This window comes from Microtus ochrogaster, unplaced genomic scaffold (genome assembly GCF_000317375.1).
Source record: "Microtus ochrogaster isolate Prairie Vole_2 unplaced genomic scaffold, MicOch1.0 UNK98, whole genome shotgun sequence".
Taxonomy (NCBI): Eukaryota; Metazoa; Chordata; class Mammalia; order Rodentia; family Cricetidae; genus Microtus; species Microtus ochrogaster.
Window position 1 is genome coordinate 332800 of NW_004949196.1, and position 13741 is coordinate 346540.

The 13741-nt window shown below is 40.9% G+C and overlaps 1 pseudogene; it reads left to right on the forward strand.

The window, feature by feature from the left end:
- The first annotated feature begins 7149 nt into the window (after positions 1–7149).
- Positions 7150–7810, forward strand: LOC101999592 (annotated as a pseudogene).
- Positions 7811–13741: the final 5931 nt, after the last annotated feature.

Genomic DNA, 13741 nt, shown 5'->3' on the forward strand with positions numbered 1-13741 from the left:
CGGGGCTTTGAAAGGTGGGGACCAGAGTCTTGAAGGGGTAGGGTGGGATGAGACTGGTACAGAGCACCCCTGCTTTAAAACTTGTGGTTTTTTTTTTTTTGTTTTTGTTTTTTGTTTTTTTTTGTTTTTATTTTCGAGACAGGGTTTCTCTGTAGTTTTTGGTGCCTGTCCTGGAACTAGAAACTTCTTATTCTTGTGCACTGGTGATACACAACAACGGGTTCCACCATCTTCACCTGTGGAGAGATTTGGCCTCTCTTTCTAGTTGGCACATGGCAGGCCTTGCACACGCATGCATGCCTGACGACGCCTGTGTGGACAGACATCCACAGGGCACTTACGAAAACACTGAAGCTTCTAGGGAGCATCCCAAGCTACCCCGTGCGCATACTCAAGCTCTGTAAAGCAGCTGGTAGAATTTATGCATGCCCAAAGCCCTGGTTGCACCACTGCCTGTTGGAATGCACATTCTATACAGACTTCCTCAAATTCATTCATGCATGCTCACGAATCTGACTTACGGAGCTGGTAGCCTGAGTATTCAAAATGTGCATGCTCTTCCTCCATATTGCTCATGCTCTCTCCTTCCACTTGCCTCTGCGTAGACCCATTGGGCCTTTTTCGGGGATTTTGTTGCGCACGTCCAAAAGATCCTGATGGGGCCTTCACACCAGGTGCGCGCGAAATGGCCTACCCTTAAGTTCAGTGCGCATGTTCAGACTCTTCCTCGAGCTCCTTGGCAGTTGGAAAACCGGTGTTAGCTGCGGACGAGTAGGCAAGATGCTGTTGTTGATGCTGGCGGCGGTGGCCACTGTGAGCAGAGCTCAACAACTGTGCCAGTGAGACTGCCTAACCAGGATGAGATACAGCTGGGGCTGGGGCTGGGATGGTGAATGCTGAAGCCGAGGGGTGCTCTCCAGCCTCGTGGTAGAATTCAAACTTGACACATCTTCTCCAAGCACGACACTAAAACCCAGTGCTGGGTGTGAAACCAGGGTCTTGCGCATGTATAAAACCCAAGTTCCTCTTGCAGTCTGAAGCCAGTTCCACAATCCATCCAAAAGCTGCTGGCAGTTGAGCTTAGTTAAATGCGTGCTGGGAGGTGTGCTGTGCATGGTGCCATGGCTAGTGGCGTCTCTGATCACTGCCATGCGATGACTTTTCTGTGTGTTGCTGAGTGTGCCCTAGGGACCTCGGTTCTCTGACCCTGAACACTGACTCATCACTAGAGTCCAGCAAGGCAATTGTTTGATGTAAAAAAAAAAAAAACAAAAAAAAAAAAAAAAAAAAAAACATCAAAGTGGGGGAATTTAAGAAATACTTGCAAAAAAAAAAAAAAAGCAACTGCTGAACTTTGACTAGAGGTCAGCGTGCAGAGACCTGGCCCAGCATCTTAGAACCTGTGTGAAGCCTGGGTCACCTCCAGCACCACAGACACTTGACGTCCTGTGGGAAGATTGGACGATGTAGGCTAGCCTGTCTCTGAATAACCAGGGAAAGGAACCTGGGGGGGGGGTCCTCAAGGAAGACCACCCAGTAGCACCAAGGCCCTGGGCTCCATCCCTAGAACTGTGTGCATGGGACGGGGTGGGAATGGGTAAAAGTCAAGGAGCCCAAAGAGCTTCAGGTCCCCTGGGACTGGAGATACAGACAGGTGTGAGCTGTCAGGTGGGTGCTGGGAATTGAACCTGGGTCTTCTGGGAGAACAGCCAGTGTTCTTAACTGCTGAGCCATCTCTCCAGTTCTTGAATATTTGTTGTTACTTATTGATTTTTGAGACAGGATTTCATCTTGTTGCCCTGCCTCTGCCCCCTGAGTGCTGGGATTAAAGGTGTGCTCCATACCTGGGTAATTAGTTAAACTATTTGTGGATATTGGTGTCTGTGTGTGTGTGTATGTCTGTGTGTCTGTGTGTGCGTCTATGTGTGTATGTGTGTCTGTCTGTCTGTGTCTATGTGTATGTCTGTGTACATATCTCTGTGTGTGTGTGTGTGATACTTTCATTGTGTTCTGACAAATAAAACTTGCTTGGAAGCCGGGCGATGGTGGCGCACGCCTTTAATCCCAGCACTCGGGAGGCAGAGGCAGGCGGATCTCTGTGAGTTCGAGACCAGCCTGGTCTACCGAGCTAGTTCCAGGACAGGCTTCAAAGCCACAGAGAAACCCTGTCGCGAAAAACAAAACAAAACAAAACAAAAAAAACTTGCTTGGAGTCAGAGGGCAGAGCTAGCCACTAGTTAGCCATAGAGGGCTGGAGGTCTGTACAGAGAGGAGACAAAAGTGATAAGGTGGAGCAGAGACAGGATCTTGGTCCTTTGGGATGGAGGAATGGAAGAGGTAGGAAGCCACCGGTGGCTTCTCCACAGCTTCTCTGATCCCTCAGGCTTTTAGTGATAAGATTAATTAGATTTACTCTTTGTTTGGCATCTGACTTCTGGGGCACAGATTCATAAAATAGCCGCTTGCTAGTGGCTTTGCAGCCACCGGCACAGGCAGACCAAAGCTGCACACAGGAGCAGCACCCCAGAGTCAATGCACCAATGGCTGGGTTTTCCTTTTCTTCTACAGCAATCTCCACAGGCACTTGGGCTCCAAACACTACCAGAGTCAGCCCCTGCCCACTGGGTTCACTCCCTCCATGGGTTTCAGGCCTGCCCTGGAACCCCTCTTTGGGTTTTTGCTGTACTAGGTATCTGCCTTGACACCTACTCAGGCTTCCACAGTGGGGGAAACTGCACACATCGGCTCACAGTACACGCTAGCAGCTGCACCACCTGTGTTCCCTGTCAGACCGCAGTCAGCCTCACTCAGCACCATCGTTGTCAGCAGATTTGGTAAGACAATGGGGAAATTTTTTAAATTTATTTAACTTTATTTTATGTACATTGGTGTGAAGGTGTCAGATCTCCCAGAACCTGTTGTTGCAGACAGCCGTAAGCTGCCATGTAGGTGCAGGAATTTAACCCAGGTCCTCTGGAGTAAGAGGCAGTGCTCTAACTGCTGAGCCATCTCTCCAGCCCCCTGACAATTGGGAATTTTTAAAGGGGGGATTAGTTTTTTGAAAAGAAGAGAGTTTCCCCCCACATTAAAAAATGGAAAGCACTATAACGATGGAGGTCTCTGTATGATTCCACGATAGATGAGGGGGAAATGAACTTAAAATAGGATTCACAAAATGTCAATTGAAACATTAATTGGTTTTGTAATTCTTATTTTATCCCTAAAAAAGTTGGTGGCTAGGAGCGATGTTGGAGCCTGCCCCAACAAAGTCAGCCAGGGCTCCTAGAAGGGGGCGCTGAGGCTAAAGAAATGTTAGATTGAGAGAAGCTGAGGCAGAAAACACAGGTCAGATAGATTCAGGAGACTGCCAGCTTACTCTGGACAGCCCCAAGTTTATTTCACAGCCTGCTTATATACAAAAACAGAACACAGCACAGCACAGTAAGTCAGTATCTGACCACAAGACCATTCCTGTCCTTGCTCAAGCAGTTTCTTCTATTTGGATGTGCCCTAAGGTTTGGCATCAGCAGTATTCTTTCTACTGGATAGCGTGTTCTTTTCTCATGGGCAAAATGCTCTTTCCCATGGGCTTATTCAGAACTTTCTCACCGCCCTCAAGGATACTGGAGAGATACAAGGATACAAGCAGAGCAGGCAAGCTTGAACTTAAATGGCTATAGAACCCGAATGGACTCCAGATGGAAACTGAGTCACTTGTGAGTTACCACAGAGTGCCAAGATACAGACCTTAGAAAAAGTTACTAAAACAGATAATAGAGATATTCAGACAAAGACAGAGGAATTTAAAGGAGAACCAACCTCACCACTACATTATAAAATTAGGAACAGCCCAAGGTTTTCAAACAAGCGACCTTTATTTACCCAGCTGCCTTATAGGAACAACTGCAAAATGACAAGAATCCCCAAGGCTGTGTAAAAGCTGAGTGGAAAAGTTAGTTTTGAGGAGATTTAAAGACGTGAGAGTCCCATATGGCATGCATTCATATTTTGTGAAACTGATGTTAAATTCATGGTCAACTAGTAACAGAATTGTCCCACAAGACTGGAAAGATTTTGTTACAGCAGTATTGGAGCCTAGTGGAGGACCTGGTGGAAAGATAAGGCTAGGACCATTGATCACCAAAGTAGGGATAGGGGTATTGAAATGTCCCAAGACCAACTTCTTGGTGAGGCAAATGATCCTGATGTACAAAGACAGTCTCTGTATGATGACCACACCTTGCCTTTATGCCATGAAGCAGCTTTGAATGCTTGGAACAGAACTGAAGAAGACAGAAAGAGAAATGAGTCATTTACAAGCTAAAAGTAAACTATCACTGTTTGTTTTTGTTTTTTACAAAGATTGACTTCTGTTGTAAATAGAATGATACAAAATTCAGAAACTAGACGAATAATAATTGAATCTCTGGATTTTTAAAATGCTAATTCACAATACAAGAGGATAATTAAGCCTTTAAAGGCAAGATCAGCATCCAAAGAGGAATGGATCCAGTTTACAGTCAATATTGAATGTCATAACCATGATGATAATTGGACAGGACAGGTGATTTCCAGAGGCTTGAAGAAAAAATGTCATGTGTTTTCATTGTGGCATACAAGGTCACCTAAAAAGGGATTGTAGACAGGGCCTTCCTAGAAACAATGTTTCTTCTAATCCTAACAGAAGGCCCTTGCCTTCTGGAGTATGCAGAAGGTGCAACAAAGACCGACATTGGACCAATGAATGCAGATCAACAAGGGACAGACAAGGTAACCCTTTGCCATCAGGAAATGCCTTGGGGGCCTCTCACAGGCCTCCATATCAAATTTGGTTCAGTCATTCCCTATCACCGTGGGGGCAACTTCTCCCCAGAGCAATTAGAAGACCTAATGCCTGTTGTAAAAAACAAAAAACAAAAGCAAAACACATACTGCTCTGGATGATGGAACATACATTTCAGGAGAAATCATCTCTCTTCTTTTTTTTTTTTTTAAAGATTTATTTATTTCTTATGTATACAACATTCCTTCCATGTATGCTTGCATGCCAGAAGAGGGCACCAGATCTCACTATAGATGGCTGTGAGCCACCATGTGGTTGCTAGGAATTGAACTCAGGACCTCTGGAAGAGCAGTCAGTGCTCTTAACCTCTGAGCCATCTCTCCAGCCCCTCAGGAGAAATCATAAAGCAAATATTTTGGCAAATGCCTATAAATAATCAGAGATAAACCTTAAAAATATGTAAAAAGGACATTGTAATTGAAGGTCTTGTAGACACAGGGGTAGATGTAACAATATTTGCAGAGTCTTGGCATTCAAATTGGCCTCTTCAGTACATAAATGTTGAGCTTTTAGGTTTTCTGTGGTGATTCTAGAAATAAAATTGAGACTCTATCAATTAGCAGGAATATACCTGAAATTGTACAGGAATTTCCTCTTTATGGGCAGAAAATGAACATTGGCAAAGAGCTTGCAGTAACTTTTTTGGAGAGATTAACAACAAATATCCAAAAAGCAAGAGACTTTGGCTTTATAAAGAGAACTAACTGGATCCTTCCACACATTGTACAGGACACACCAATAACCAGAGCCCCTACATTCTGTACTGGTGTAGGAGGTCCTTCTGCATTTGTGTTGCTTTCATTGGTCTTTAAAGAAGCCTTGGCCTAGTTGATAGGGAGGAACTCAGGTAGGCAGGGAAGACAGAACAGAATTCTGGGAAGAAGGACAGTGTGGTAGACGCCATGATTCTCCTGCCCAAGATGGATGCTGGTTAGATTCATGCTGGTAAGCCACAGTCAAGTGACGATACACATTAATGAGATGGGTTAAACTAATATGTGAGAGTTAGCCAATAAGAGGCTAGACATAATGGGCCAGGCAGTGATTTTAATTAATACAATTTCTGTGTGATTATTTTGGGTATAAGATAGCCGGGCAGCCGGAACAAGGGGCCCTGCTCCTTACTACACTATACTGATGCAAATAAATCAGGAAAAGCAGATTACAAATCAGGAAATTTGTGTAAAGTGGCTCAAAGCCCTTATGAGTCTGTATAAAAGTTAGAATTACATGCTATTCTCATGGTATTATTAGATTTTTCAAACCTCTTTTTTTAAAATAATTTTTTAATATTTTTATTTATTTATTATGTATACAATATTCTGTCTGTGTGTATGCCTGCATGCCAGAAGAGGGCACCAGACTCCATTACAGATGGCTGTGAGCCACCATGTGGTTGCTGGGAATTGAACTCAGGACCTTTGGAAGAGCAGGCAATGCTCTTAACCTCTGAGCCATCTCTCCAGCCCTCAAACCTCTTAATATACTTACCAATTCTCAATATGCAGAAAGAGTAGTTTTACATATTGAAATTGCTGAATTTATTCTAGACGATACAGAATTTATTTTCTTATCCAGTTACAAGAAATAATCAGAAGTATAAATCATCCTTTACATATAACACAGTCTAGATCCCATATGGGTCTACACAGCCCTCTAGCACAAGGTAATGATGAAACTGATCAACTATTGGTAGGAAATATGCTAGGAACTTCAGAATTCACAAGAAACAAGGCAATTGCAAGTGTTTGAAAAATAGATTTTTTTCATCACTTGGCAACAAGACAAGGAAATTATAAGGAAATGTCCTACTTGTTCTTTGTACAACTAAACTATACTAATTACAGAAAATAACCCAAAGGGTACTCAAAGAAATTAAATTTGGGGAAGTAGAAAAAAAAATCAAGATTTCTTGAGTAAATTGGGAGCATGGGAGCCATGGGAGAGGGTTGAAGGGGAGGGGAAAAGAAGGGAGGGGAGCTGAGAAAAATGTATAGCTCAATAAAATCAATAAAAAGGAAATTAAATTTGGCAAATGAGTGTGTGAAGATGAACACAAAAAAAGAAATCCCACACTAGCTCAAAATTGAGTATAATAAAGGGTTATTTAACTTCTTCTTCTAGAAAACACTAAATGGCGGGTGGTGCCCATACAGCAGAGGGCCCGGAGGACCTGGGGGCCCAGGATTAGGAGGCTGTGGCAGCTTCCACGGAGGATTCGGCAGCGGTCTTAGGGGCCATGTTCGTGGGGGGCTTGCAGAGGTAATTCTGATGACAAGGAGTGGATTCCCATCACTAAGCTGGGCCACCTGGTTAAGGACATGAAAACCAAGTCCCTAGAGGAGAGCTACCTGTTCGCCCGGCCCATTAAGGAGTCCGAGATTATTGACTTTTTCCTGGGAGCTTCCCTAAAGGATGAGGTTCTGAAGATCATGCCTGTGCAGAAGCAGACTAGGGCAGGCCAGCGGACCAGGTTCAAGGCTTTTGTTGCTATTGGGGACTATAATGGTCTTGGTGTCAAGTGCTCCAAGGAGGTGGCCACTGCCATCTGAGGGGCCATCATCTTGGCCAAGCTTTCCATTGTCCCTGTGCGGAGAGGCTACTGGGGGAACAAGATTGACAAGCCCCACACTGTTCCGTGCAAAGTGACAGGCCGCTGTGGTTCTGTGCTGGTGTGCCTCATCCCTGCCCCCAGAGGCACTGGCATAGTCTCCGCTCCTGTGCCCAAGAAGCTACTGATGATGGCTGGTATTGATGACTGCTACACATCAGCCAGTGGCTGCACTGCCACTCTGGGCAACTTTGCCAAGGCCACCTTTGATGACCCCCGACCTCTGGAAAGAGACTGTGTTCACCAAGTCTCCTTATCAGGAATTCACTGACCATCTTGTGAAAACCCACACGAGAGTCTCCGTTCAGAGGATCCAGGCTCCAGCTGTGGCCACCACATAAGGGTTTTTATACAAGAAGTGAGAAGACTCACAGATTGCCATCCTCTGCACAAATGGGAATAGCAACCAAATCCGGCAGCCAGAAGAGAGAGTGTGCACAAGTTTTACAGCTGCATTTATAGTATATGAGTCCACACTCATGTGATCTGGTATCTTAAAGGCTATTGGCTAAAGGAGTTTCCACAATACCTCCCCCTTTTGTCTAAATAAGAAAATTCTAAGCCTAATACAAAACTATATACAATAAGAACAAATATCAAGTATAAAAATTAGAATTACAACCAACACAAACAATATTAAGCAAGAACATATGCTAAATGTTTCAATAGTTATCCAATCCTAAGGAGTCTAAGTCTTGTGTTATAAATAGCTTGGCTGAGTCATGAGAGGAAAGTAACTATGACTATCTAGTCTTCAACCCCATTGAAGGCCTGAGAAGGGAAATAATATTACCTGAGTAAATAGGAAGTGCAATCAAGCAAATTCCAAAACGTGGAGTAAATGACAGAGACAACTGCCTACCTGGGCGATCACCCAAAGTCTCAATTACAACATTGGAGCAACCAACTTCGGCTAAGGCCTAGAGTAACTGACAGACCATTTTCAGAGAATGGAAATTTTTCAAAACTGTCTTACCCTGTCTTGGTAAGATTTGACAGTCTTTTTTCTTGTATCCTGCTTGGCACTGTGAATTTTGGAACAGGCATGAGCAGTTCCTTGCCCAAAGGCCAGTTTTGCCAAGAAGAAAACAAGCTCCAAGTGGAGTGTCTTTGGTGTTCAACATTCTCTCGGGAATAGATTGGTGCTGCCAGGAGCAATCATGTTTCATGTCAACAGAGCCCTAAGTTATTTAAATGCCATATCCTACAGCTCTGTGAAGTGGTTGAAGATTACCTGTCTATGTGGAATACAATCTCTGTTTATCAAAAGAACCTGATTAGTCTAGCTATAAGTGTGAGAAACATGGATAATATTGACCTATATTTCTTAATACCTAGATAGCTTAAAGACTAAGATTTCATATTAGAATATTAAACAATCTTTAAACAATCTTGCAACAAATGAGGACAATGACCTCAAAATATAAACAATGTATAAATATCTTGATCAGAAGTACAAATGTATAGTGCAATATGATAAATATATCCAAAATTGTATCAATATACAAAATGTCTTAAGCAGAGGTAGAAGCATGCATGCATACAATATGACAAAATAACTTTGTCTAGGTATACAAATATTGTAAACAGAAATAGGTACATATTCAATATGATAAATATTATTTGTTATAATTACTATTATTAGTGTGAGTAAGCTCACACTAATATACCTATTATCCCATCCAAATTTCCTTTTTTCTTATTTTTTCTTACAAAGAGATCCCTGAGCCTATATAAATTCTACCCCAGCCCCCAACCCTATACCAGTTATAATCAATCTCTAATTGATGTCCCTAACCCAGAGGACAAACTTTGTTGGGACATGGGACTTCATCTTCTAGAATTACTTCTACCTGTCAAGGGGATGATGTTTTTTCTATGGGATCCTGTGAAAGTAAAATGATGGTTATGTTCCAAGGTTACCATCTGGTATAATTGCCAATAGTCTCTGAGTATTTGGTAGGGATTTTCTGAGGTTCCTATTTGAAGTTCTGGCCAGAACATTAGAAGAAAGTGTGCCATTTCAGCTAACCAAGTCGGAACCATCTTGAGCAGCTGGTACCCAAAATAGGTCTTAAAGTAGTGCTATCAGCATCATGACATCATATGAACCAGGTGGAGTCGTTGTCATGGGGCTCATCTTCTTCCTGGAAATTTTAAAAATTCCTACAGGAAAATTTATGTTCATTGTAGAAAACATAAATATTATTTATATAGACATATATTCAATGGAAAGTACGATTGAGACAAAAATAGATATGGAGAGAAGTAAAATATTTCCTAAATTCTTCTTTCTGTCTCATACCAGATGGCTCCTGACATGAGACAGAAATTTTCTTTTAACAACATGCTTGGATTTAGAGAAGGATAGCCACTGTCCAATTCCAAAGCCAGCTTTGATTTTTAAGTGAATTGTGATTATTATTCTACTGGACAGCAGATATATATTCAGAGATTTTTTTCCCTGCAGATAACCTGTCCTCATAAGTCATAATTCTCTTTGGTGATCCTCTATGGATAGTTATCTTATTCTCTTTAGGCACCCAAGCATCCAATGTCTATTGACTTTTTGAAGATGAGTATTTTCCTGCAAAGACAAAAATAGAACCCTGCCCCAACCCTTATAAGGTTTTCTTTCCACCTGTATGATTGTCACCATTGTGGATGAGCTGTCATTTCTCTTTCTCAAGAGATTTCTCTCTTTCAAACTGAATCTTTATTACTTTTGTTGGTATCCATAGCTTTTCTTCTCCTGTGGAAACAAGAGCAAAACCCCTTCTCCAACCCAGCACATCTCCTGGCTTCCATTGTGAGGTCAGCACATGCTTGAAACACACTGGCTGATTTAATTCATTCATAAGTTTTTTAAAAATTATTCAATGTCTCTCTGCTGCCATTGTTCCTTTCTCATTAAGGTTAAGAAAATTCAAGGTTAATAAAACATTATGTAATCTATTTCTGGGGGTATTTTCCATCCCTTTCTTTTTGTTTATTATATCCTTTATACTTCAATTTGATCTTTCTACAACTGCCTGACTTGTAACATGCCTTATATTATAATAAGCAAAAACCTGTTTCATTTTCTTAGATGCCTATGCTGGGCTATTGTGTGTGTCTTTATTTGTGCAGGTATCCCCACGATGGCCTTAACCTCTTTTTTTTTTGTTTTTTTTTGTTTTGTTTTGTTTTTTTTTTTTTTTTTGAGACAGGGTTTCTCTATGGTTTTGGAGCCTGTCCTGGAACTAGCTCTTGTAGACCAGGCTGGTCTTGAACTCACAAAGATCCGCCTGCCTCTGCCTCCCGAGTGCTGGGATTAAAGGCGTGCGCCACCACCGCCCGGCCTTAACTTCTAATAAATATGTGATTTCTGAACCACTCTTTTCTGAGCTCAAGGCAGTTTCCCATTGCAAACCTGAATAAGTGTCAATGGTGTGGTGTACATATTTTAATTTTCCAAATATTATAAAGTGGAATACATCATCTACCAGTTTTCATTCCTTTGAGTGCCTTTTGGATTACTCGTTGAAGATAACAGTATTTGGTTATAGAAAGGGCAAGTAAGACATCTTTTATAATCTCTTTAGCTTGTTGCCATGTAATAGAAAACTCTTTCTATAAACCTTTGCTATTAACATGATGTTTCTAATGAAATTCTGAGGTCTTTAGCACACTTCCAATCAATAATCACTCATTTCTGTATCACCTTGAGCTAGAGGTGGTAGACACGTATGAGATCAGAAGTGTGTGATGTATATGAGACAAAGCCTATTCCTGATTATGTCTTGAACCTGAATGAATAATGAAGTCAATTCTGTATCATCTGGTATAAATTTAGTGGTTTCAATATGCAAGATAACTCTTTCTGCATATTATGAATCAGTAACTATATTAAGAGGTTCTTTAAAATCCCTTAGTACCATGAGAAAAGCATTTAGCTCTGCCTTTTGGACAGAATTATAAGGGCTTTGTTCTACCATACTTAATTCTTCTAATCTGTAATCTGCCTTTTCTGATTTATTTGCATCAGTATAAAATTTATGGGCTCCAGTTATTGGTACATCACATACAATTCAAGGAAGAATCCACGTAGTTCTCTTTATAAAGTGAATTCTACCACTTTTTCGATAATTGCTATTAATTTTTCCCAAAAAATTAGCACAAGCTCTTTGTCATGGTTCATCATCTTCCCATAATTTTTTTAATTTCATCAGTAGTAAAAGGCACTATAATCTCTGCTGGGTCTATACCTGCTAGTTGATGAAGTTTCAATTTTACTTTTCAGAGACATTTTCCACATAGGTTTTTAATTTTCTACTTGGTTTATGTGGTAAGAAGATCCAATTTTAAGACAATATCTTCCCTTTACATTAAAATTCCTCTAGGCAAAATTCTGAAAGGCAACATGACTAGAATACAAGGAAGTTTTGGATTCAGCCTATCCGCATGTGCCTCCTGTAAGTTCTCATCAATAACAATCAATTCTTTTTCCACTTCAGGTATTAATTTTCTGGGACTATTTAAGTCTTTGTCACCATCTCAGGTTTTGTTTAAATGAACTATTAGATCAAATGTTATCCCAACAGCCAGCTATAGACCGGAAATGTCTCCTCACAATCTTTCAATGTCATTAAGAGTCCACAATCAGTCTCTCCTAATTTGTGTCTTTTTTGTGTTCTAATTTTCCGTAAACCTATTTTGTAACCTAGGTAATTGACAGAGTCACCTCATTGTAATTATTCAGGAGCAATTTGTAATCTCCATTTAGGTGAAACTTTCTTTAGTTCTTCAAACATTCTTTCTAAAGTATCTACATTTGAGTCAGATATCAAAATGTCATCTATGTAATGGTAAATTATAGACTTAGGAAATTGTTTATGTATTATTTCCAATGGCTGACTTACAAAGGATTGGCACAGGGTGGGGATATTGAGCATTCTCTGTGGGAGGATAGTCCATTGATATCTCCTAGTAGGCTGAGAATTATAAGTTGGCACTGTGAAGGCAAATTTTTCTGTCTTTTTCTTGAAAAGGTATAGTGAAGAAACAATATACCTTTTAAATAAATAACTGTAGGAGGCCATCCTTTTGGTAACAGAGAAGGCAGAGGAATTCCAGATTGTAGAGGTCCCATAGGTTGAATTACCTTATTGACAGCTCTTAGATCTATCACCATTTTCCATTTTCTAGATTTCTTTTAAACAACAAATACAGAAGAATTCCAAAGGCTGGTTGATTCTTCAATACAGTGAGCATCTAGTTGTTCTTGTACCAGCTGTTCTAAAGCCTGCAGTTTGTCTTCTGTTAAAGGTCATAGTTTAACCCATATTGGTTTTTTCAATTAATCACTTTAAAAGTAGGATCATTAGTACCTCCAAATGTTTGCTAGTTGCTTTGTGTTCTTGTATAGCTTGAATGGCTGGTGACCTTTGTTTATAATGTCTTGTAATATCCTTACCAGTAACATGAGTTTTGGGGGCTGAAGAAATGTTTATCTAGGTATTCCATTGCTGCAGCAGGTCACGACCCCATAAATTCACTGCGAGATTAGCAACATATGGCCTTAGCCTCACACTCTGTCCTTCTGGCCCTAGGCATTCAACCCATCTTATGCTTTGTTTTACTTGAAATAGGGTTCCAATTACTATGAATTGAACATCTGCCTCTTGAAGAGACCATTTCAGATACCAAGATTCTGGAGTAGTGATAGTCACATCTGCACCCGTGTCCAGTAATCCCTCAATTACAGTGTTATTTATACACACTCTTAGTTTTGGTCTTTGATCATTCATAGAAGTCTGCCAAAATATATGCTTCCTATTTCCTATTGAAATTTGATTTATCCTCCATGTTTATTCCATCGTCCAGAACAGTGTTGTTGGTTTTTTTTTTTTTTTTTTACAGCAGGCAATGGATTTTTTAAATTTTACTGGTGAGACATGTCCTCTACAGTGACTGGGAATAGCTAGACTACATTTGACTTGGGGACTTGTGAGAGGGACCCCAAAGAGTTTCCCAATGGTATTGGGTTGCCTTGTCTGTTTGTTGATTTACATTCATTGGTCCAAGGTCAGCCTTTGCCACATCTTCTACATAAACCAGAAGGCTGGACCTTCTATTTTTGCCATTCCCAGAGGAGATATTATTTCTAGGAATTCCTAGTTTACAATCCCTTCTCCTATTCTACCACAATTTATTTATTTATTTATTTATTTATTTATTTGGTTTTTCGAAACAGGGTTTCTCTGTGGCTTTGGAGCCTGTCCTGGAACTAGCTCTTGTAGACCAGG